The sequence below is a fragment of the Lacerta agilis genome, chromosome 1 (assembly GCF_009819535.1).
Source record: "Lacerta agilis isolate rLacAgi1 chromosome 1, rLacAgi1.pri, whole genome shotgun sequence".
NCBI classification, from domain to species: Eukaryota; Metazoa; Chordata; class Lepidosauria; order Squamata; family Lacertidae; genus Lacerta; species Lacerta agilis.
This window is the reverse complement of record NC_046312.1, coordinates 94,963,104-94,989,170: the sequence shown is the minus strand read 5'-3', so window position 1 is coordinate 94,989,170 and position 26,067 is coordinate 94,963,104.

The window sequence follows — 26,067 nt, the reverse complement described above, 5'->3', positions numbered from 1 at the left end:
GCTGAGACAGCCACATATTGTCATGGGTGATATTGATGGCCCAGAGCTGTCAGGGAACAGGATATCAGGAAAGAAGGAGAGGCAAGCATTGCATAGAAAAACCATGTAAAAAGGCCAAGACCTACCTGACTGCATCTTTCTGGAGGAAGGTAAGAGCCCTATGCCAGCTGACTCTCCTTCCAGCCAAATGCCCCATCCTTAAAGCAGCAACCCACAGGTCTGATGCCTCCATGCATCATCTGTTGCAATCTTGGGGGTTGCAGAGTGCTTCTTCCCAAACGGCTTTCCTACAGGAAAGCTGCTTGCAACACAGTATCCCACAGGTGCTTCCACTTAACTGCTTCTCTGAAGAGGCATAGAATCAGTGCGGTGCAGGGTACTCCTTTGCAAGTTGCTTCCCAGCTGAGAAGCTGCTTGCAAAGGAGCACACCATGGTTGTGAATCCTCTGCTCTTGGTTTCATTTGGGTTTTTTAAAACCTTAACATTAGCCCATCCCCTGGAACTAATTCAGGACTAACAGCTGCTTCCCAGGTTGGCCCTGGATCACTTGATTCTTCTGTGCTTGATTTATTCCTCCCCATTTAATGACTGCAAACTGAATACATCAACTGATTACTGAACAGCATTAGCCCCATTTATGCCTTTAATGAGTATATGCTGCAAACTTGTTGGGAGGAAGTGTGACTTAAGGGAAGATGCCTAACACCAACTCGTGCTCATGCATTCGAAGATACAAACATAGTTTATGTGCATATGCTCTTTTGTGTGATTGGGAATCTGAAAAGTAGGTATCCTGATTGTATGGAGAGAACTGTATATACACAAGTTAACACCTTCAAATATACATAGGTTAGGGATGGGGCTTGCAGCCAGGAACCTCTTCATTCCCACTATCCCAATTCAGATGGATATCTGAAAAAGGCTTATATGCATGTGAGCCTACAGTAAAATGAAAGTTCTCTTAGATATAGAGCTGCAAAGGCCCAAATCACAGACAAAAGTCATTCATGGATGTTGCAGTCCCCAAGTGATGAAAACATGCACATGTGAGTTTCACAGGCTTTGAGGATCAACACTAGAAATCAAGATGGAACTATCCATATATCCATTAATCTATGACATCTCTAATCAAATGACTGTGGCACAACCGTCTTTGAAATAATGGCCCACTTGAGGCTGGAAGGATGTTTGCCCTTAACACAGCTGATCCTCAGTACCCATAGAAACCAAATAATTGCTGCGGCATCTTGGGATTTCTTCAGAATCAGACACAAATTAAAAGACACATTGCCCTCAATTATTCTGCTTCACATTATTTTCTACTCCTCTTGTCTTTGTCAGCTACATAAGAAAGGCATATTCAAAATGCGTGAATGACAAATTTCTGAAAGAGTGTGCCCTGCAGGGAGAAAAATCTTAATTTCTGGACTCAATGTATGATTTCTGCCATAGCAAAACAAGAGATAATTTAGCAAACTCCAACATAAAGAGAGAGAATTTAAATATGTTAGCTGGAAGCCAGTCAAAGATGGTACCTGGGTGCCACCAGAAGACACAGTGTTTGGCTCTCACAGCAGCATGTCAGCTATTCAATTGATTGCAAGCCATTCATCCTGGGAAAGTCTGCTTAATCATATTTTTGAAGCTTTAGTTTATTTTTCTCCTCTGCTTTGATGTGCCATGCAAACGTCTGTTGGAATGATCTTAACAGTGGCCCTTGCTATGTTTGTAAGGGTAGTGCTTCCTAAGAGCTCAGAAGAGCATCAGCAGTTAGGTCTGCATATTGGAGGTGAGGTGGGGAGAGGGTTGTAAGCTGCAAAGCTTTCGCTCTCTCCCAGGACTCAGTTGGTTAAGCCAGAACAGACTGACAACAAGAGATGAGCATTTAAATGATTGCCACAGCCAAATCATGGATCGTGCTAGTAGCCTGACTGAAGCTCAAAGAGCCCCCTTGGTTGCAGCCAGCTGACAAAGCTGTAGAATTAGCTCTCTGCAGCCAACTCAATGGTTTCTTTTCAAACACCTTTTCCACTGTTTGCCTCCCTCTACTCTTGCCAAGTCCCTCAGCCATCAAGTACATGAACGGATTTGGCTAGGACTGAATTAACAGGTTCCAAATAAGCAGTCATGGTGAGACTAATGACTGAGGGAAATGACAGCTCTCCACCCTTACCAGTATGTGTTTACATGTGAAACCTCTACTAGCAGATCGCATAAAGTATTTTACCAAAAAGCAGTGATGTTGTTTTTGTCAAGAAAACTCTATTTAGCATTAGGATTACATTTAATTAACAGCTAATGCTCAGAACAGCATCAGGATGATGCTGTTAAGGTGCTACACTCAATATGCCAGCAAGTTTGGAAAACTCAGCAGTGGCCAGAGGACTGGAGAAGATCAGTCTACATCCCAATCCCAAAGAAGGGCAGTGCCAAAGAATGCTCCAACTACCACACAATTGCACTCATTTCACACGCTAGCAAGGTTATGCTTAAAATTCTACAAGGCAGGCTTAAGCAGTATGTGGACCGAGAACTCCTAGAAGTGCAAGCTGGATTTCGAAGGGGCATAGGAACCAGAGACCAAATTGCAAACATGCGCTGGATTATGGAGAAAGCTAGAGAGTTCCAGAAAAACATCTACTTCTGCTTCATTGACTACGCAAAAGCATTTGACTGTGTCGACCACAACAAACTATGGCAAGTTCTTAAAGAAATGGGAGTGCCGGATCACCTCATTTGTCTCCTGAGAAATCTCTATGTGGGACAAGAACAGTTAGAACTGGATATGGAACAACTAATTGGTTCAAAATTGGGAAAGGAGTACGACAAGGCTGTATATTGTCTCCCTGCTTATTTAACTTATATGCAGAATTCATCATGCAAAAGGCTGGACTGGATGAATCCTAAAACGGAATTAAGATTGCCGGAAGAAATATCAACAACCTCAGATATGTTGATGATACAACCTTGATAGCAGAAAGTGAGGAGGAATTAAAGAAGCTCAACATCAAAAAAACTAAGATCATGGCCACTGGTCCCATCACCTCTGCCAAATAGAAGGGAAGAAATGGAGGCAGTGAGAGATTTTACTTTCTTGGGCTCCACGATCACTGCAGATGGTGACAGCAGTCACAAAATTAAAAGACGCCTGCTTCTTGGGAGGAAAGCAATGACAAACCTAGACAGCATCTTAAAAAGCAGAGACATCACCTTGTCGACAAAGGTCAATATAGTTAAAGCTATGGTTTTCCCAGTAGTAATGTATGGAGGTGAGAGCTGGACCATAAAGAAGGCTGATCGCCGAAGAATTTATGCTTTTGAATTATGGTGCTGGAGGAGACTCTTGAGAGTCCCATGGACTGCAAAAAGATCAAACTTATCCATCCTTAAAGAAATCAGCCCTGAGTGCTCACTGGAAGGACAGATCCTGAAGTTGAGGCTCCAGTACTTTGGCCACCTCATGAGAAGACTCCCTAGAAAAAACCCTGATGTTGGGAAAGATGGAGGGCACAAGGAGAAGGGGACGACAGAGGATGAGATGGTTGGACAGTGTTCTCGAAGCAACTAGCATGAGTTTGGCCAAACTGCGGGAGGCAGTGAAGGATAGGGGTGCCTGGCGTGCTCTGGACCATGGGGTCATGAAGAGTCGGACAAGACTGAACAACAAAAATGCTCAGAACACGTGGTAGCGAAAATCAGCTTTAACAGTTTGTTGGAGGAGCACATTATCTCAACTCTTTTCAGTTCAAAACCATATGGGCCATCCTGCTCAATCCTCACCCCAGAAAGTATGACTCTATTAGTTATTATGGATGACTGGCAGTTTTGATTCTCCCATTTAATTGAGTCACCTGGAAAATTCAATCCATAGGTACAAATGGGGTTGTATCCAGTGGGTCTCCTGGTTTTTGCCAATTAACCCTTCTGCAATACACATGAGTCTCTGGAAAGCTGCTCTTGACTGGTAGGGGACACCATGGCACAGGGTAACAACAAGGACTGCAAAAGGCAAGAGGAGACAATCTAGTGTGAGTTGTGAGGTTTCTTCATACACTTACAGCTGGGACAGCTCAGTCAGTAGATCATGAGGCTCTTAATCTCAGGGTTATGGGCTTGAGCCCCACATTGGGCAAAAGATTCCTGCATTGGGTTGGACTAGATGATCATGGTCCCTTGCAACTTGTACAATTCTATGATTCCATGCAAGTTCTCATTCGCAGCTTTGCAGTTTTATAACATGCAGTTGCATAAATCTATGCCTCATAGGTTCCAATAGAATTTTTTTCCTATTGGACCCCTGTGTTAGAAAGCTATGTGTCATATAATGCAAGCATTTCCTATACCAACATGTCTTACACTATAATGTACCACATGTCCAGCTTGTGGACTTACTATAGGCATCTGGTTGGCTATTGCAGAAAAACAGAATACAGAACTAGACAGGCCCTGGTCTAATCTAGTACAGCTCTTCTTATTTCTTTACATCAATCCCTTTTGCTGGAAAGGATTAGCTTGGACAGCAGGAAGTGAGATGGGAAAGCCCTTGTAGTAAGCGTAGGCCTAATGAGAGGATAGGAAACATTTAAATATGCCTTTAATTATCACAGAATTGTTTAACTCATGAAACACACCCCTTTACACAATGAATAAACACTGAAAATTCAGAATATGCTGTGCAGCAAAATCCATTTTCTTCTGGGCACTTTCCCAAGCAGCCTTCCCCAGTGGTGGACAAGGAAATAAGCTTTCATTTTACATATTTATATAATTTAAAAGCAACTTGCAAGGAATTGTCATGCTAAGTCAGCTCATTAACGAGCTGAAACAACCTCTGCGGGACACTCTTTTCTGCTTTTTAAGAATTCCCAGGAGGCTCTCTCTAGTGTGTGTACTTTGGCTTCATTTATATGTCTCTCAAACCCTATGAAACATTGTTCACATGCCAAGATAGATCTGTGTGTGTTTGCCTGTGTACTATTACCTGACTTTTCTTCAAGCCTGTAGCTCGTGAAAGTAATTAGTAAACTTCAAAATAATGCAGTAGAGACTGTTTAGTTGGTGTATAGTTCTGCAAGATCTAATTAGGTTTTGTAAGTTGCATTAATAAAGCCAGCTTGTCCAAAAAAAAAGGCCATCTGTATATGGTGTTTGGAAATGGCTGATGGGGCGGAAGGGAAAAATAAACAGTTTCAGTGAAAAGTACTACATTTAATGAAAATGTTCCACATGGCAGCTTCGAGATGTTTCATAGGAAGCAATTTATAAACAAAGAAGGAAAAGAATGAAATAAGAGGCCATTAAAGGCAGTGGGATGACCAGGTATGAAATTACCCCAGGGCACTCATCTCACTCATCTCATCATAGCTGAACATGTGATTTGCTTCCATGGAAAATTCTTCCATTCAGTAATGCCAGGTGACATGACTACTCCAGCAGTCAATTTGATCTCTGATGGCTGTTTTACACATTCAGGTCAACATTTCATTTTTCAGTCATGTATGAACTCACCCTGATTCTGATCATAGAATCATAAGTGCTGGATTGCTCACATGTAGAGGGCAGAAATGTTGAAAGGAACTCACAATAGTGCATTTATGCCTGTCCTGAAAGTCACTCTACTTCTCCTGCCCCCACCATTGCAATCATTGCTTTGAAGATCATGTCTGCAATAGGCAGCTTTGACTGTGTATGAAGATCCCCTGCATGATTTATAATCTGATTGAACAGATTTATTTGCCAATTTGGCACATAGAATATAGCAGTGCCAGCACCAACCTTACTTGTAAGATAAAGGTAAAAGGTAAAGGACCCCAGGATGGTTAAGTCCAGTCAAAGGTGACTATGGAGTGCGGCACTCATCTCGCTTTTCAGGCTGAGGGAGCCGGCGTTTGTCCACAGACAGCTTTCTAGGTCATGTGGCCAGCATGACTAAACCGCTTCTGGCACAATGGAACACTGTGATGGAAACCAGAACACACACAGAAACACCGTTTACCTTCCTGCTGCAGCGGTACCTATTTACTTGCACTGGCATGCTTTAGAACTGCTAGGTTGGCAGAAGCTGCGACAGAGCAACAGGAGCTCACCCCATCACACACATTCGAACAGCCAACTTTCCGATCGGCAAGCCCAAGCAGCTCAGTGGTTTAGACCACAGCACCATCCGTGTCCCCACTTGTAAGATACAACCATTCCACAAACAGGTATGACTACCTTAAATTGATCCTGCCAGTAGGAGAGCAAAGGGAAATAAGCAGCATTTTTTTCAAGGAAAACACTTTCTTGCCTAGAATTCCACCAAGGAGAAATTGTGGATATGGCATACTGGATGCCTTAGAAACCCATTGGATAGTTAGAAAAGCTGTGGGTCAGAAGTGCAGCTAGTTCATTGTCAACACAGTCCATAGTAAGAGAGCATGAGTGAAAAGAATGGATAAGTAGAACTATCATACCATTTAAAAATATTTAATAAGCAGCTGGGAGAAAATGAGCTGGAATATAGCTGGGACACCAAAAGATAATGAGGTGAGAAGATCGGGAGCCCTGTGTTCCTTTCAATGCTTGAATGAATCTCTGTTATTTGGTTCTGCTTCTGTGCCTGAACCGTCTATATACAAAGATCTGTGATACAGAAACACAGTGTAACAATACAAAGCTCTGAGAAGAGAAGGGGAAAATGCAAGCCAAGGAGCCAAAGAGAGATCTCCAACACAAACAGAAACTCACAGAAATCTGGAGATTTCAAAAAATATCAAAACAGGGTTATATAAGTCAAGGTCCAGGAGAGAGAGGTCTGGATAAAAGCTATCTTATTGTGCATATTACTGGAATGATTATTTCAATGATTTAGGATTGTAGTTGTAGAAAAATCCCATTAACCAGGAAGATTATGGAATATGCAGACCTATAATAAGGTTTATATAAGGATTGGAGAATCTGTGTCCCTTCAGATGTTGTTGGACTCCAACTCCCATCAACCCAAGCCAGGAATGAAGGAAGTTACAGTCTTAACAACATTCAGAAGGCCACAGGTTACAATGTCTGGAGCAATGATTGAAGAGTACAAAATTATGCATGGTGTGGGTGGGCAGATATTTTAATAATACTAGAATCTGGAGTCATCCAATGAAGTTGATTATTGGAATATTCAGGACAGACAAAAGTATTTCTTCATACCAAGCGTAGTTATTTAACTATGGAATTTGCTACTACAGTCATACCTCGGGTTGCGTTCGCTGCGGGTTGCATTTGCTATGGGTTACGAACGCGCCAAACCCAGAAGTACTGGAACGGGTTACTTCTGGCTTTTGGTGTGCGCACATGCGCAGAAGTGCTAAATCATGCTTTGCACATGCACAGAAGCACCAAAACGCTCCGCGCACATGCGCAGATACAGCACTTCAGGTTGCACTCTTTTCATGTTGCGAACAGGCCTCCAGAACGGACCCCGTTCGCAACCAGAGGTACCACTGTACAAGATGCAGTTATGGCCATCAAAGCAGATGGCTTTAAAAGGAGACTGAACAAATCCATGGAGGATAAGGCTATCAATGAGTACCTCTGAACACTAGTTGCCAGAGAATATGAGCACAAAGGGCTCTTGTACCCATTTGTTCCTTGTGGGCTTCCCAAAGGCATGTGATTGGTCACTGTATGACCATTCTTCTTCTTCTTTGGCGATTTTGTAGCCGAGTAAGATTGTCTTCCATTAAAACGGTCTTAACAGTGAGTCTATAAGTGATTGTGGAGGCCAGTTCTGGGTCCACATGCCCTTCCACAGTGGGGACATAGGTTTCTGGGCAGGAGTTGATCATGGTGAGGGTTTGCCAAACATGCCTTCCTCTTAGCATGTTTCTCCCTTTTGTCCTGAGTTTCAGCATCTTCAAAGTCCATGACACATTTGGTAAAGGCTGTTCTCCAATTGGAATGCTTACAGGCCAGTGTTTCCCAATTGTCAGGACCAAATCAGACCATAGCCTTTGATCTGATTCAGCAGGGCTATTTGTGTTTTGTCCCTGGTTTATATGGACTGAGAACAAGTGAAGCAAATGGGAAGATGTGGTCTCTGCTCTGGTGGCAAATGCCGCAGACTGAGCATTTTATAAAATAGGAATGACAGAGGAGAGAGGAGAAAAGTACCATAGCAGGCTTCTTTCTTTCAAATGCTTCATGATATCAAGGCAGATGGCATGACGTTAGCTATACGTTTTTGCCCCCCACCCCCGGGCTGGTAAGTGCCAAGAGCTGGCCTTTAAGAATGACAAATGGAGAAGTTGACTGATCTGTGAGGAAGATATCATGTCAAGGGGTGGGACTTTGAGCACTGCCTACTGTCAACCAAAATGCTCATTAGCGACCATCAGCCAGAATGACTGACATCAGAGCAACAGCCTTAGCCCTCGAGATGCTCATGACTTGGCTGATTTACCAGACACACCTGCTATTGCTTTCCACTTCAAGAACTCTGTTCATATACAGACTGAATGTTCACATGCATTTTTGCAGAACAGTGGGTAGAAAGTGGCTTCTTCTGTTCCCATGAGGTGCCCTTCTTGTCACAAGGATGGGGCAGGAGGACATAGGGAATATCTATATAGAGGGAAAGGCAGTAGAAGACAAATAGCCAAGGTGGCAAATGCCACATCATAGCAATCATGGAACAATTAGTTGGCAGCCCTTTAAAATCCAGGGTAAGAAGAGTGTGTGCTGTTTAAATGTAATTAAAGGGCACTTAAATTCACAATAGATGACCTATTTGGAGTGTCTCCGACTGAGGCCATGAAATAATTCATGCTTCTTGAAAAAAAGGAAACCCATTGTTTCCTCTGCTGCCATTGTAAAATGCACATGGGAAAGACTGCTACAGGAGTGTGGGGGATTGAGCATTTGTTAGACAAATTCCTATCAGGGATAAGGCAGCTCCAGCCCCCTAAACACTGTTGGTCATGGTGTCTGGGGCTGATGGGAGCTGGGAAGAACATCTGGGAAACCACTAGTTCCTGATCCATGTCCTAAAGAAATAATGGATTCATGCTGCATTGGACCAATGGTAATACAGTGACAGAACTAGAAGAAGTGAGAGCTCATTCCCCAGTCTCCTGCTCAAAGAGCTACCCGTCCCTTTGTAAACACTCAGAGTTGTCTGAGCAAGTGTGGTGTAGTGGGTAGAGTAGTGGACACCAACTAGCATAGTGGTATGTGCATTTAGCAGGTGGTAGTCATTAAGTATGTTAATTGGCCAGATTGTCAGGTAGGTGTAGGAAGTTATGAGCTTGTTAAGGTTTGGTAAGCACCCTTAGGATCCTTTAAAGAAGGAGGTTATAGTCCTGAGACCTGCCTTCAGGGCTGTAGAATCCCATGGCATGATTCGGGAGCGCCTTTGGGGACAACTTGTTACACCTGCCCAGAATTGTAGGGCCCAGAGAGGGAGTGGAACAGGAAGTTCTCCCTGCTCACCCAAAAGGGTGGGGCTTAAGGAAAGGGGTAGAAAATGGGCTACCCCTGGCCCTTGGCAGGGTTAACTCTCCCAGAGTTTGGCTACTGGTTAATCCCACACCTTTTTTCACCTATGCAGATCAGTTTGGAGTTTAAATATTTAATTAAATGTGGCCCAGTTCACCCAACCTTTTGCAGCTTGCCTCTTTAGTTCCCTGTGTGGTCACACCACTGATGCAGAAAGTATCTTTCCTTTCTACCATCTCACAAGTATAAATCAAGCAAGTATTATTTGTTTATTGAACGAATTTCTATTCTGCTTTTTGTTTTCCAAAAAATAAATCCCAAAGCAGTTCACACTATAAAACACAACAAAATGCAATTTAAAAACAACTAATGGTCAGGAGAAGCCTGAGGAAACAGTCAAAACTTTCCCCTACTCTAAGCCATTTGGTGGCATGTTATGGGCTGCTTTGATCATTAATATTTCGTTTATTTTTAGCTAATTCTATATACTACCAGTTTTTGTTTTATTAATTGTACGGGGTGCATAAAATTGATAGTCTATGGAATCATTGTTTGGGTCATATTGAGAAAAGTTATTAAGAAATTTAACAACAGTTTGATATTATTTGATTATGGAAACACCTCACCGCTGGTGTCCCTAATCTCAATAGAGAAAACATTCCACAAAGGAAAATATCCCAATCAAATGGGTCCTCACCAAATGGACATTCACAGGTTGAAGTACAGTCTGCAGGGCCCCATCCACAGACCATAGTTACTGAGGGGTATTGGCAGTTGTGCAGGGAATGCTAATCCCAAAGCAATGCTCAGTTCTGGCTATGCTACACACTTCACCAGTTAAGAGCAAAATACCCTAGCAATACTCTAACCAACACACTAAAGAAGACACTCTGAAGCTGAATGTGTGTGTGTTTACCGCAATTGTTTTATCACAAAGCAAACTGGGTAACTCTGCTTATGAAAAGGCCCCTTTTGAAGTGGGTCTAAAAATGGATATAGTCTGTTCCCAACACAGCATCCATGAGAAGGAATTGTGAAAGGTACTCTACACCAGCCTAATATAGGTAAAGAACACATTGAAGTCCCTCAGTTAAATAAAATGGATCTCTCGTGAAAACAAAAGGTTGACTGGTCACTTTTTAGGAAAGCCTTATAGAGAACATGTTCTGGATATACCTTTACACACACACATTCATACATTCTGACATGGATACTGAGGCTGTCATAATTATTCTGCAACAGAAATTATTTAATGCAAGCAGCACCAAGAGTCCCTAGGTATAAACTAAGCTCTCTTTTTTACCCACTGAAAGAAAGGCTCTTGCAATAATAGCTATAATTTACAGAAAACATTTTTAGTAAATTACCATAGACAATGGCACAATTTCCCGCATTCCACGCACTAGCTGCCAACATTAATTTGTTTGTGTTTGAGAAACGTCCTCCTTTCTTGCACTCATTCTTTCCATTCCAGTACTGGCTTGAGAGACCCATCAGCTTGATTGACACCTTCTTTCAAATAGCTGCCACCTGCTTTAAAAAAAAAAAAAACAAGCAAAGGCCAGATGTCCAATTTCCTCTCTTACTGTGCCACTGAAAGCTTTATAAATGCAACTAATTTTTGTAAAGTGTTAAAGCTGCCATACTACTTTGGGCTGTTGTAGGAGATCTCCCTTAAGGGAGATATACTAAAGCCAGTTTATATGTCTGAATTTAGCAAGATAGTTGTGGGTGGGTGGGTGTGTGAGAAGAAGAGAAGAAGAGTTTGGATTTGATATCCCGCTTTATCACTACCAAAGTGGCTAACATTCTCCTTTCCCTTCCTCCCCCACAACAAACACTCTGTGAGGTGAGTGGAGCTGAGAGACTTCAAATAAGTGTGACTAGCCCAAGGTCACCCAGCAGCTGCATGTGGAGAGGGGGACTGGCATATATGAGGAAAAGCGGTGGGTGCTGCACTCCCAAAAGCCCCCCAGGGAAGACATAGAAGAAGAAAAATTAGACCCCAGATTGTGGTGGTAGGACACTGGGAAGCAGTCAGGGTGAAAGGACCAGCTGAGAGGTGCTAGAACCAGGGGGTTTGAGCAATCAAGGGGAGTCGGGAAAAGGAGTGCCTTCCAGGACAGGTCTGGAGGCTGAGTCTCAGTGTGAGTGCAGACTCAGACAGAGAGGAATCAGAGGTTGCCCCTAATACCCAGCAGCATGACAGCCCCATTCCTGCTGGCTCTCTTCCCCACTGACACCCCACTTGAGGAGAGTCCTGCACATTGCTGAGCAATGGGCCAGACAGGCCTAGAGGAGGAGCCCCCCTTCCCCATGTTCATAGCAGAGGTGGGTCTTCAATCCAGGTCTCTCAGATTCAAATTCAGTTCACTGATCATCCTCGTTCTGTGCTAAGACCGTTTGTCCAATTTGCACACTCCTCCAGCCTCAAGAAGAAAACCAAACCCCCACAAGCCTTCTCTGGATCCAAGTCCTCAAATCACCCTTTTTTTTTAGTATGGATTGACCAGCACTTGGGCAGCACAAATTAGCTCCCCTTTGGTATTCCGTGCTCCCCTTATCTGCACATTTAATCCAGTAGCATCTTGCAAGTCTGATCACTCCCTTTGAAAGTTGTGTTCTTCACAAAAGCCTTAGAGAAGATAGCGGAGATCAGAGAGGATGTGCCAAAGAAGCATCTCAAAAGTCCTTTGAAGGAAAAGTCAAATGGTAAACGCTTTACTGCATTGTAATGAACCTGACTCTTCATATGTGGTATATTCGCCAGGTCACGCCTTAAATTGTTTAATGTCGTTCAGAAACAGAATGATTTGATCAGCAGGTGCTTTCAAGCACTATAAAAAGATTTGCATCCTCTATTCGTTTTGCACTATTGCTGTTCTTCCTGCCCTTTGGTGCCAGTTTGGTGTAGTGGTTAAGAGCAGCAGACTCGTAATCTGGGGAACCGGGTTCGTGTCTGCACTCCTCCACATGCAGCTGCTGGGTGACCTTGGGCTAGTCACACTTCTCTGAAGTCTCTCAGCCCCACTCACCTCACAGAGTGTTTGTTGTGGGGGAGGAAGGGAAAGGAGAATGTTAGCCGCTTTGAGACTCCTTCGGGTAGTGAAAAGCGGGATATCAAATCCAAACTCTTCTTCTTCTTCTTCTTCCTTTAGTCACAAGGTGAACCAGTCCTTTGAAAAAGAAAAAAAAAAGGCCACTTCTAGTTCTGAACTTTCTTTGGCTCAGTTCTCAAGATCTTAGTTACTGATGTCAATAGAATTAGGGCTTATCTTTTAGTAAATAGCATTACTGGTTCAGGGAAGAATGAAATCAAAGCAACCCCTAATGAATTAGAGAAAGATATGGAATAAGTGGCTGGACCCCTTTATTGTGCCTGCTTTTACATCTCATAGTGTTATTATGTCTGTCCTCTTCTTAGGACCACAACAACAACAACAGGATTTTGTGGTTATTGTCATTAACCCACTTTTTCTGTATGTTTTTCTTTTTTATGTTGTTGCACAACATCCTGATGTTTTGTGAAAGGTTAAGTATACTGTAAATACTGTACATTCATAAATAAATTCATTTTTAAAACTGTTACTGTACTTTGACTCCCGCCCCCAATAGACACATTGTCATTAGACAAAGTGGAAAAAAGCACAGGAAATGTTGGTGACAATGTTACTCTCCAGCTCAAAATAAAGGATTTGGGATCCGCACCTACCCGCACTCCCATGGAGTAAAATAAAGTAGCCAACTTGAGAGCCGTTTGGTGGAAAGACAGGATACAGATATAGCATGCATGCAAATTACTGCAGTGGAGATTTCCCCACCACCACACACACACCTTCATTAGTGCAGAATGCAAAAAAAAGACAACATTAGGAGAAATTTCCTTTCAGCTTTCTTTGGCTAAAATTAAGGCCTATAGCACGAAGAGAGATGGGCACCTAGTTAGGGTGAGCAGCCCCAAGACAGCAATTCAGTCAAATCTTATAGGTGGTCTTCTCCCAAAGGCCAGCTTTTGTTCAAGTCTTGCAGATGTGACTTGCTCGCTACAGCTAAAGTGCCATCTGATTCCTGGCAAGACAAGCAAATACAATGGAGTCTTCCAGCCATGATCCTCGTCCTACAGATGCACCTCTTATAGCAGGGGTCCCCAGACTAAGGCCTGGGGGCCAGATGCGGCCCAATCGCCTTCTCAATACGGCCTGCAGACGGTCCAGTAATCAGCATGTTTTTACATGAGTTATTTGTGGGGCCTGTCTGGTGTTTTTACATGAGTAGAATGTGTCCTTTTATTTAAAATGCATCTCTGGGTTATTTGTCGGGCATAGGAATTCATTCTCCCCCCCAAAAAAAAAAATTAGTCCAGGCCCCCACAAGGTCTGAGGGACAGTGGACAGGCCCCTGCTGAAAAAGTTTGCTGACCCCTGTCTTAGAGCCTGCTGCAGGACTACTTGTGTTTAGCACCAACTGCGCACCACTGGGCTAAATCAACAGCTCTTTTCTTAGGGCTGACATGGGCTACCAGTTATCTTTTCATACCAGGGACTCAGTGACAATGGCAAAGAAAAAAAGGGCTTTATATGCATTGTTTATGCATTCTAACATTGTGATACCAGATGGCGCTGTGGAGTTATGTTTTTGCCAAGCCAATTTCTCATACAAAGTTTAAAACGTGTTTAACTGAAACGCTTCTTTGATGTGTCTAGATCCAGCCCAGTTTTCAAGTTACTTAAGTCTCATCCTACGTGTTGCTTTGCCTGCATGGTATTTGGCAGAATTGGCCTCTTTGTTTTAGTGAGACTAGTAAAAGCGTGATCCAGCAAATATTAGGCCTTTTAAGACCCATTAAATGCAATGGCAGATATTTAAGCAAGTGCTTGTTGTGGGAATGAAGGAAGCTGCCTTATCCTGACTCAGACCATTGATCCATTGACACTGACTGGCAGCAGCTCTCCAAGGTTTCAGGCAGCCTAATTGGAGACGCTGGGCATTGAATCTCCCAACCCTACTTGGAGACGCTGGGCATTTAATCTGGAACCCCCCACATCAAAGCAGATGCTCTGCCAGAGAATTATGCCCCTTCCCCTCGTCTATTCTGTTGGAATCAGTGGGACTTTAAGGTGCTTTCTTTTAGCCAATAACTCTGCCCATAACTCACAAGATACAACAGCTTAATGAGTTTGCACATCACAGCCAGAGAAGCTGATAGTATAAATAATTTGTTAATGAAAGGATTAATTAATGCATAAATTTCACGAAAGGCAATAGCCTTATGGCACTCAGTTCATTCAGTCAGAATCCATTAATTCGCATCATAGGGTGGGGGGGAACCCCTTAATAATGAGTATAATTAGGTAGCTAGGGGCACAGCAAAACCTAAGCCACATTGCCACTCACTCACACCCAGCCCAATTAGAAATCATGAGCAACAATGGGCCGTAACCAGACATCGTGCTGAGGGGGGACTAGATTGACTTTTTCAGAAGATCATGGATCTTAAAAAGGGAACTGCGTGAAAGCTCAAACATCAATGTTTCTAACCTTGCCTATGAATACAGATAGATTAAGAGAGCAATAGATCATCAAAAAGTGCAAGGAATCTTTAATTCGAAAAGCAGCCATCCTTGTGACTCAAGCGAAGGCAATACAGCAATCAAGAAGAGTTTGGAGGCAGCCGTAGGAAGCAGTCACTGTTCCCTTTCCTTCTGTATACCGTAGTTCTTTTCTTTGAGAGAACACACTGCCTTTCTGCCAGAAATTTTCAATGGCAGGTTTCATCCTTTCAGCTGTGAGCTCGGTTGGGATGTGATTGTTCGCTCAGGAAAGTGCTGTTATTATAGACTATCGGGATAACAGAATCTCAGTAATAATTCACTATTATTTGGAGAAAGTGACAGTTTTAGAGATTTACATTTTGTTTCCTGAAGTGAGATGGGCATGGTATAGAATAAACCCATAAAGGAAGAAAAATAAGATATCTCAGCTTGTTATGCTCACGGTGGGGGCTGGCTGCAGTTTTATTCTGCTATTGTAAGGCGTGGAAACCTAAAACCTATGGTTTTGGAGTGCTTCGGGAACAGTGGTGGCCCATAATTATGAATGCTCAGTCTTCTGAAAGCCTAGCCCTCCTTCCTGCCAAGCTATAAAGCACCTTGCTAGGTGTCTACAGCCTCCAAAACCACCCCCACTGCAACTTTCCCAGAGATCCATCTGATCTACCCAATGTTATTTGGTCACTTTCAGATGCCCTGTTTATTGAGCATTCATTCTGATTGGTTTGCATGGAGATTAGGTGAAGTTGGCTATTAAAGACTATTCATTTTTATTTGTTTGCAGGGAGGTTAGACAATATTGTGCCAAGCAAATGTTATCCCACACTTTCCAGGATATTTTCCTGTCATCTTTCTAATGACGAAATGTCTGTTTTGGGCACCAGGATGTGTGTGTTGAACAAGAGCTTGAAATCAATTCTCATAAGTGCAACCTGAAATTGATGGTATGTGATTGAATCCCACCAAAAAAGAATAGCAGTCTGGAAGTGTTCTATGACTCCCTCCAAAGCACTGACTGACTGAACCATACTTTCTCACTGCCTCCATACAACTCTAGCAACTTGTCCCAGTTAACTCATTTATTCATTATTTATAATAGGGAATGATGAACATGTCTGTGGGTTGTTGTTGTGGTTTTTTTTTGGGGGGGGGGGTTGCAAGGAATTTCCCCAAATATAATGCATTGTATTTTTATATGTGACTTTCACCAGCATATGCATTTTTGTGCACATTCATTTTGTTTGACAAGGACACTGCAAGATTTGGAGAAGTGCGAATTTTGAATCAGTTTGGGAATACCAGTTTGGAAATTGCAAATAAATGTCAACTGAACAAATTACTTTCCAACCTATAAACTTCAGTACCAGGTGTGCTGCAAATTCAATGTACTGGATATACAGCAGACCAGTTGTTTGATTGTTCCACTGGCTGCAATCTTTGCATTTTTTGTAGAAATAGATATCAGATATTAGGCTACTCTGGTACTGTAGAAGAGAGTAATTAGATGTCCTCTTTGCCACTCTTAAGTGACCAATAACATGTATTATACTTCTCACATCAATGGTGGACCTTGGGATCTCAAATTTCAATGGGGTCCTGTACAATGCCAAAATTCCATGTGCACCCCCCACCTCTCACCTGCCATTCTACATCATGGTAGATGGCCCCCTGTGGTGTGCCCACAAGGCTCTACACACAGTGTGACTGAACCAGCCACCTTTGCTCAGATCCATACACAGCCTCATAGACTGGCAAATTAGCCCATAATACTCCCCTTCATATATCTACACCTAATGACTGAGCAACAAATGATCTAACCAACTTACCAAGACATTCTCTGTTATTTGCTAAAGGACTGAATGTTGCAGTATGCTGAGATCTATAAGTGTAACTCTCAAATATCCTTTCCTCTGAAGGGGAATTTTCTTTACTTCAGAAAACAAAACTATAATCCCATTCCCAGTGCTTTTTATGCTTACAGTGCTCTTGAATATGGACATCTCCTTCTCATGTTCTCACGTATTAGCAATCTGGACACAGTGGTGGAGCTTCATACTCTGGCATGGGGGGGGGCACAGAGCAGGTGGGAGCGGGGCTGGCGCGCGTCCCGGGGTGGGCACACCGTCTGCAGGGGTGTGGCGCCCAGTGCAGGCGAGGGGGCAGCCGCAATGGCACCCTACTGGGATCGTGCTACCGGGGGCGGTACACTCCCCCCGCACTACTCTTCCTCTGCCAGTGTCTGGACATATTCTTAAGAAACCAAGTTGTCCCTAGCGATACACAGGACCTGGGTTTTGTCATCATCACTGTTCCTCCATACTCTTTTTCCAAAGCATGGAGGACAGCTACCAGCCACAATGTTTATGTTCTGCTTCCACTGTCAGAGGTAGTATGCCTCTAAATACCAATTGCTGGGAATCCTAGTTGGATGGAGTTGTTACAGAGTGCTGCTTATCTGGTAGGCCACTGTGAGAACAGGATGCTGGATTAGATGGGCCATTGGTCTGATTCAGAAGTCTTTTCTTATGTTCACCATTGACAAACTACTCACATGCTCTGCTTCTTCCAGGGTTCCTATTATGGCTGCACATAAACACAGAGAGACATCTTATTTTTGATCCTCTCACTTCTCAGGGGGGCTATCTGTGCTGATCTAGGAAATCTGTGCAGTTGCTCAAGGACAATCAATATTCTCACACACCGCAAAGCTTATCTTTTGAACTAGGCAAGAGGCAAAGGAAGATGAGAAGTCCATAATCAGGCTCCATAGTCATGGTAACTAAAGCCAGTTTGGTCATGTTATGACCCCCACCTTGGAGACCATTGTGGTTTTAATCTGGGTTCAAAACATGTTTATAACAACCCCACCTTGTCAGATGTTTATCAATGAGCTTGGAGCACCTGAGTGTGATGTTGTGTTTTTTGTCTTAGGGTATCTGGAACTCAATCCCTTCTCCTAACCAAAAGGTGATTTGGGTGGTGTCAGAGTCAGTAAATGCATATCTTCCTGGCAATAATGAAACTATCTTGTCCAGTCATCAGTGAGAGTTCACTTATATATCTTATAATAGACTCTGGATTGGAAGATAATAGAAAATGAGTTTAGTGGTTTGGCATCATTTTCCATTTGAATGCATCACTCAGAAAATTAAACTTGACTAACAATCTGAGCTCAAGGGCAGCCTAGACTTACATAAGACATTGATGGAGCAAAGTTAACTTTGGAGCAAAGTTTAAACATTAAAATTGTTCTTACAAAAAAAAAATAGGGCACTTATGTATTGTTCTCAGCATAGCATTTAAAAAAAAAAACCACTCAAGGCACATCGTGATCCATCCAATTTTTCATCTCTTTGCTCTTGGTTTTTGTGACTTTATTCCTTGTAAATAAAACTGTTGGTTTGTTTTGACAAGGTGTATTTTAAACCAGCCATCTTGGCAGCTTCGGAGTGGGTCTTCCAAAAGTACAACAGATGCCATAATCTCTGAAACACTGAGACATTGGGCGTGGCTTCTACCAGCAGCTATCCAAATGGCAATATAACAGACCCTGATGTACACTGTCCACCTCCTGTTCCAAATGCAAGTGTATAGCCTGCCACCTAGTGCAAGCTATAAGTAAAGCTTGCTGAGTTGGGAGACTAATAAGAGCCTATTCAAATCTTGCATTCTTGTCACAACTGCTTGTCTCCACAATCTGGAAGGAGACAGACTGGCACAAACAAGCACATGGCACAAGTGAGCGTTAAGGCTAAGCAATGCCCTTACCAATATCAGAAAGGGCAAAGTGTAAGCTCCTAAGGGCAGGAACCTGTCCTTTCTGCTTGCTTCTGTTTCCATCAAACATGCTCACGTTACATGATGCACATTGATGGAACTCTATAAAATATGCAGTCCTATTGTATGTATGTTTACTCAGAGGTTCATTGGAGCTTACACACAGGTAAGTACACACAGGAGAGAAGCCTTAGTCCAGGGACAGGGTACCTGTGACCTTCCTGGTGTTGCTGGACTCCAGCTCCTATCAGCCCAGCCAGCCCAGCCAGTGGTCAGGGGTGGTGGGAGTTGGAGGGACACGAGTGCCCCACCGTGTCTGAGTCAATTGCAGATGTTATACCAAAAGTGGTGCATTGTCTCAGAAATCAGTTGGCTCCTTATATCAATAACTTTTGTAATTAGCAACTGATTATTAGACAGGATTGATATGTGATGGGTATATTTCTATATTTGGGGGAAAAATAGTAAGGGAGAAAAACCTTTTTTAAAAGAGAAGTGGAACAAAAGGACTGCCGCCCTCTCCCCATATGAACTGATCCGGATCCTGCAATAATCATCCGAGGCCTTTCTTCATGTGCCTCCCTCATGAGAGGTCTGGAAGGCAACAACACAAGAAGGGGCCTTTTCTGTGGTGGCTCCCCATTTGTGGAGTCTCACCTGGCACTTAGGCAAAAACTTGTCAGGCCTTTGGCTAATTCAACAGTCTATGGCCTTTTAAACGGGGGGGGGGGGGATATTGTCTTTGTTTGTTACTATGGTATTCATTTTTGTGTTTTTACATTGTAAAATACCCTGTGATCCTTGGATGAAGGGCGGTATAGAAATTAAATTAACAACAACAGTCAACAGGATAATAAACTGTATTCTGGCTGGTAGAACACTAAACAGTAACCCACTGGGCTTTTATAGCACCCTATATACTTGCCAAAATGGATAATAATTATTTTTCCCATAACTTACTTACTTACTTACTTACTTACTTACTTACTTACTTACTTACTTACTTACTTTAAAAATCCACTTTCCACCACATTGGCCTTCAAGGTCTACAAATCTGATTCAAATCAATTCAGTTAAAAAAGTAAAACAGCAGAAATAAGTGAGCAGTTTGAAGCAGAAATGTATTCATTGGCCATCAGTAGCTCAGGTGAACAGGACAGTTTTAGCCTGGACATTTAAAGATGCACATGTCAATGCCAGGCCAATGTACTAGGGATGGTAGTTCAAGAATGGGTCACTGCTATGGAGAAAGACCTGTCTCAGGTACCAGGCTGCCTCCTCTCTGAAGACAGGAACATTCATCCTGACAGAGGCCTCAGATGAAGCACTCTGCTGTCAGGCAGGTTCATATGGAAGACATTAATGCTTCTTCAAAGCCTGAGGCAGGCAGTCAATGCCTTTCTAGCATGTTAACTCTTCTATAATGCGATGGGTTTCCAAAGTCTTCATAGCTAATGAACGTCAAAAAAACAGTCAATGGCGAGTATTAGACTCAAAATGGAAACGTCAATAAACTTCTAAGTGAAGTTATATTACAGCTGTCTAATCCTGCCTGCAGATGTCAAAGTTGCCTATCATGTCTTGTGATTGATACTTAAGATTAAGATGTTGATCCAGAAATACACATTGAAAGAAGATGCCAAGGCTGAGGCATCAGTCTTTGAATCAATGCTGCTGTTAAAATATTATTTATGGTTGCTATTATTAGTATTATTACTCTACATAGCAATATTGTTTAATAACCTGGAACATACCAATAGCTAAAAGCACCTGAAATCAATCATCTCAATGATGGAGAACAGTAAACTTCAAGTACTCCTACACTGAAATGGAGGCATGGGAGTTTCTAAAACATTGTGCTTGACACAACACTTACAAGGTTACAGATAACTACGAAAATGCCTGCAATGGACATTGTACTGTCCAACTCAGTGACTCCAACACCGCAAGCACTACTTGGTCCCTCTTCCTTGAAGGGGACACGCAGATACACAGCTTCTGTTTAGCCCTAGAAGGAGAGAGGCCAAAAATAGTAATAGTTTCATTTATTAACTATTGCCAACATTCTGGTCCTATAAATGAGACCCCTAATATACCGGTAGTCCATCTTACATGGGCTGCCTTGTCAAATCTCGCCTCAGCATTGTCATACAACCCTTTGGCTTACCCTTTTGATCTTCATTTTCAAGCTTGGCATACATGCAATGGCATTTGCTTGCATTTGGCCCTCCCTAACCCCTTCTCTTTGTTGCTTCCCCCTCCCCTATTGTTGACTGTAAGTCGTAGGGAACAGATATGTTGCCTTATGTAATGCTGTATATTGACATGGTATTTATTGTAGGTGCATATGTATAACTTAATAACAATTAAAAGTTAGGGTTACTGGTACTTCTGACTGTGCATCCTAGTCTACACCTGTAGTACACATGTGTTTATGTATACACAAGTGGAAGGGCCATAGCTCAGTGGAGGAGCATCTGCTTTGCATGCAAAAAGTCCCAGGTTCACTCTCCAGCATCTCCAGGTAACGATGTGAGGGACAGCAGACTAGAGCTGCTGCTAGTCAGTGTAGACAATCCTGAGCTTGATGGTCTAGTCTATTTGACTCAGGATATTAGCTTCCTGTGGTCTTAATGACACCTGTTTAGGTCGATAACTAAGTCATGGCATGCCACATTAAACAGGCTCTAAAAGAGGGGGTGTAAACAACAAGGCAACCTCCAGAGCTTAGAGTAACTGAATATGTTTCATTATAGAAACAGAAAGGTCAATTAATTACAAGAAAGCATTTAAATAAGAAACCTGCAACCATCTGGTTAAACACAGAAAGGACAGGAGGAATCAGGACACACAGGGTGAGAAGGAGCAACCTGCTGGCATTATGAAGCTGGAGAAAAGGAGGAACAGACTGATGCCTGATAAGGAAATGGGAGATTCTAAAAGAATATTAAGCAAGCCCTGGTGGAGACCAAACCTGAGCAGGAGCCACTGGAAGGCTAACTCTATAGGAGATTGAGATGGAAGGCTGATATTGCTCTATCAAGGCCCAAAGTTCAATTGTGCCATACCTTCCCAGGAAGGACCTGGTGAGTGATTATGTCTTCCCTCAAAAGAAGTTGCAGAAAATGAAGAGGGGCTTAGAAAGCCCATACTGTGGCATCTTGTACTACACATTTTCCTTTACGCAATGACAACCCCAGATAAACAAACATGGAGATGGGAAGACAAATTCAGACAATTGCTCACTGGAAAAGTATGAACTACCATTCCCAGGTTCAGGGTCTGGTAACTCATTTTTCACCTCATGGAGATGTTTAAGGAATCCTCTAGTTCTGGTTTATTCTGGGGCCATGAGACACTCTAGACAGATTACCCTGAATGAAGGTCATTATCAGAAATGTCACAATCATATATTAGTACATCCATCTAATTGCTTGCTTTTATCTTCAGTTTGACACCATCATACCTCTTGAACCTACAGCAGGATACTGTCACACATCTTGGGCTTAATTATTTCTGCTGCTCTGCTGCCAAGTGACTTTTTAATTGGTCATGTTTGGGGCTTTATGACATTTTATATGCCATAAATTTATATTTTAATGGAAGCTGCTTTGAAATTCCAGGAAATGCTAGTAATAGAAAATAAAATTTAAAATGGATGGATGGATGGATGAATACCAATCCTTTCATATCACTGGACTTTGAAATCAGTACTCACCCAGTCAGAGTAACCTCTGGATTTTTTTTTAAAAAAGAAAACCTTGCTGTGGGGTGCATCTTCATTAAAAAAAAGAAAAAAGCATGAAGGAATTGGGAATTTGGTCACTTTGCCTCTTCCCCGCTGCCTTTTTTCAAAGCAGGAGAGAGGAAGTACTGGGAATAAACCGCTAAAAGAAAGTGGAAAGTAATCAGGCAAACTGCCAGTAAACAGTATAGAAGTAGAATCCTACAATATCCTATTTTACTCAACCATTTTGTATTTTAAGTGCTCATCCTGCCTAAGAAAAAATAGGCATCAGAAATATCAGAGTAAGGATAATATATTCTTTGTCATGTCTCATATTCAATTGCCATCCATTTCAAATGCACCTGAAATCAAAGACTGCATTGTAGAAAGACAGCTTGCAGGTGTACATGAATCTATCATTTTAGCTCAACATGGTTTATACCTAGGAAAATTGTACAAAAATCCAAGCCTTTGTGCCAATTGCTGCCATTGTCTTTAGTTCCATCTATCTGATTTGTTCAAAAAAATGGGTAATTCCAATCCTTACACTCTAAGCTATGGTTACCAGACGTCCCTGTTTCCGGAGGACAGTCCCCAGATTTACAAATTTGTCCCTGGACAAAATCCATCCCCGGAATGTCCCCGGATTTCATTTAATGTCCCCGGATTTATATTTTAAGTGTTGTAGATTTATTAGTAGGGAATGAATGTTGCGTGATTGGTTCAATGGCACAAGACACATCATATGGGGACCTCTGGTGAGGCAAAATGGCAGGTGCCACAGCAGCGAGCAGCTCCTGAAGCCAGCCAGAGCCAACTGCGCTACCAGGCTGGCTCCGGGAGGCTGCTGAGACTACTGCTGCCGCTGCCACTGCCGAGGGGGAGCCAGGGAAAACCAGTGCATCAACTGGGGGAACCGCTGACACGCACACACACACAATCTAAATTGAACCAGGAGCGAGAGCACCCGGCCACCCGGCTGACTGCCCAGCAGCGCTCCGGGGCAAGGAAAACCCTGGAGCCGATGCAAGGAGATGGACCAGTTTCTTTTCTTTTTCAGACACTTAACAAAGTGGTATGAACACCTACACAACTTGCTTGTACATGAAGGTAATCTTCAGAGACCCTTCTCCAGATGTCCCACTACCTGAGGTGAGTCAAGCAGCAACTGGAGAGAGGCCATTTGTTTTGGACATTGTGCCCTGTCTTTAGAACTGTCTTCCTAGCTCTAACGGGGCTGTTGGTTTGTGCCCTGCAAGAACTGACCCATGTCTAACAGTAAAACAAATTGTTGTTTATAATGGAACATACTGCTTCAGGATATAATCAATTATTAGGCATTATCCAGTATTTTTAGTTTTTATTATCTGTGTGCCCTTCACACAATGTGAAATGTGAGGCCTCACTTCTGTTCCCTTCTGAAAAACTACAGGCAGTGATTTTAGTTTTGAAGTGGTTTTGCAGTTGTCAGCATGGTTTACGTAGCTCTTGTGGGCAATGTCTTAATGAGGCACTGAAAGCTTTTGAAGAGGCCACAACCCTCATCACAGACACCTTGGGTGACCCTGCAGGCATCCTATAATGACCTAAACTCAAGGTATTACTTACACAATCAAAGCATTTAGAAACCCTGGGTTTGCAATTTCAACCGCACCATCCTAAACATTTAAGTGCCTCTCCAGATGAATTAACAAAATAACACTCAGCCTTGTATTCTTTTCTACCTGAAGATGCTGACTTGAACATTTTCTTCTCCCATTCTATGTTATTTAGTGCAGTGGTGCCCAAACAATGTGCCTCAGCTAAGCTGTCACCTTTGCCCTCTAGTAAAATTGTAATTAATTTCATATTGTCCTTCCAGGACATTTCTTTGCTACCTATCAAGCATTGGATGTTTCAGTAGTAAGTAGAACAGAAGCTCTCTTTAGTTCTATTCCTCCCTTTTATTCATCCCTGAAAGCTAGCGCACCCACTCACCCCAACTCAACATTCATTCTCACATCTCTTTATCATTGACAATTCCTTCAGTCAGGGATGGTCACCTTGCAGCCCATGTTGGTTTCATCTGGCCAGTGCTGGCTCCATTTTCAGGTAGCTGCTTCAGGGGGCAGATACCAGAAAATGGGTGGTCTCCTCACCACCACCATTCCCTACCAGTCCCCTAAGTTAGCTTGTTCTACACTTCCTAACCTAGCAAGCTGTCCTCAGGTACAGTGGAGGAGCCAATCCGATTCTCACACTGCTGCACCGATACTGTGTTAACCTCCCTGCTCACCCACCAATGTTGCCCCATTGCCAATGCTGTAGAAAGATTCAACTGATAACTCTGGTCAAATTCTGTGTGTAGAATCTGGGGGCATCATTGGGTCCTTTGCCTGAGTCTTAGCCTAGACCTACTTCTCCTGAGCATCTGGGAAAGTCATCCTTCCTTTTCCTCTCTGCTGCCACCTTCTTCTTCAGCTCAAGAGCTCTTCTGTTTGCTACACTCCCATTTAACAGCTTCAGCAACCAAAGTACTGAGCACCTCCTTCAGCCTATGTGTGTCAGTGTCTGCTTTGCCAGCTGCAGCAAACTGAATGGGTGCAGATGCTCAACACCTAGCTTCTGGCACTGCAGATCTCTCCCTAGATCAGCCTACTGAAGCTGGCAGGTGAAGCCACAAACAGCAGGTTGAAGGAGATGCTCAGAACTGCTACAGGGAATGCAGTAAAACAGAACAGATTGAACAGAGTGAGTCCTGAGGGGAAGACTGCAAAATGCAAGAACCAGAGGTGTGAGATTGCTCTTTCAGGGCAAACTCAAAGGGAAGGATAGAAAGAAATAGAGAAGTCCTTAGACAGAGATGCAGATGTTGGCCACATGACTGCAGAGTAAAAAGGAAAACAGGAGATCAATTCCTGCTATCTGTTCATGAATCAGATAAGCATAGGTGTTGCTCCCAATATGAGATTTTGTCTCCCTTCACAGATCATCGAAACCCCCTCAGTGGACCACCTCCTGGCCCTATGTTCCCCTCTGCAGATAAAGTTTCCTATTTCCCCTACCTTCTCTAAACCAGGGCTTTTCAAGCTGTTTTGTATTTTATGGATTTATACATCACTTTAAGATATTTTATTGTGGAAAGCAATACAAAATGTAATGAATACAAAATAAATCATATCTAGCCTGTCCCCATTCTAAAAACAGCAAACAAAATAACACTAGAAAGGAAACTGGCAAGGGTGGGGGGAATTGAGCCACCAGTCTATCTAAATTACATAATGTCTTCTTATATTTCTTATGGGTGATTTTCCATGTTACATTTAGATGCTGCTCTTTATTCCCACAGCTATCTTTATTTTACTTAGATATAGAATATATAATGCATCCTGAAGTTACAGAACCATGTAACAAGATAGTTAACTAGCCTATCACTCCGCCTGCTGCCTCCTGAATGAGGTTGAAATAAGCAAAGACCTTCTCATTTTCTTTATTTCTCTCTGTCTGTCTTTGTCACACTCTCGTTCAGTCTCCTGCTGTCTCCCAAGAAGAAGGCTGGCATAAATTGAGGA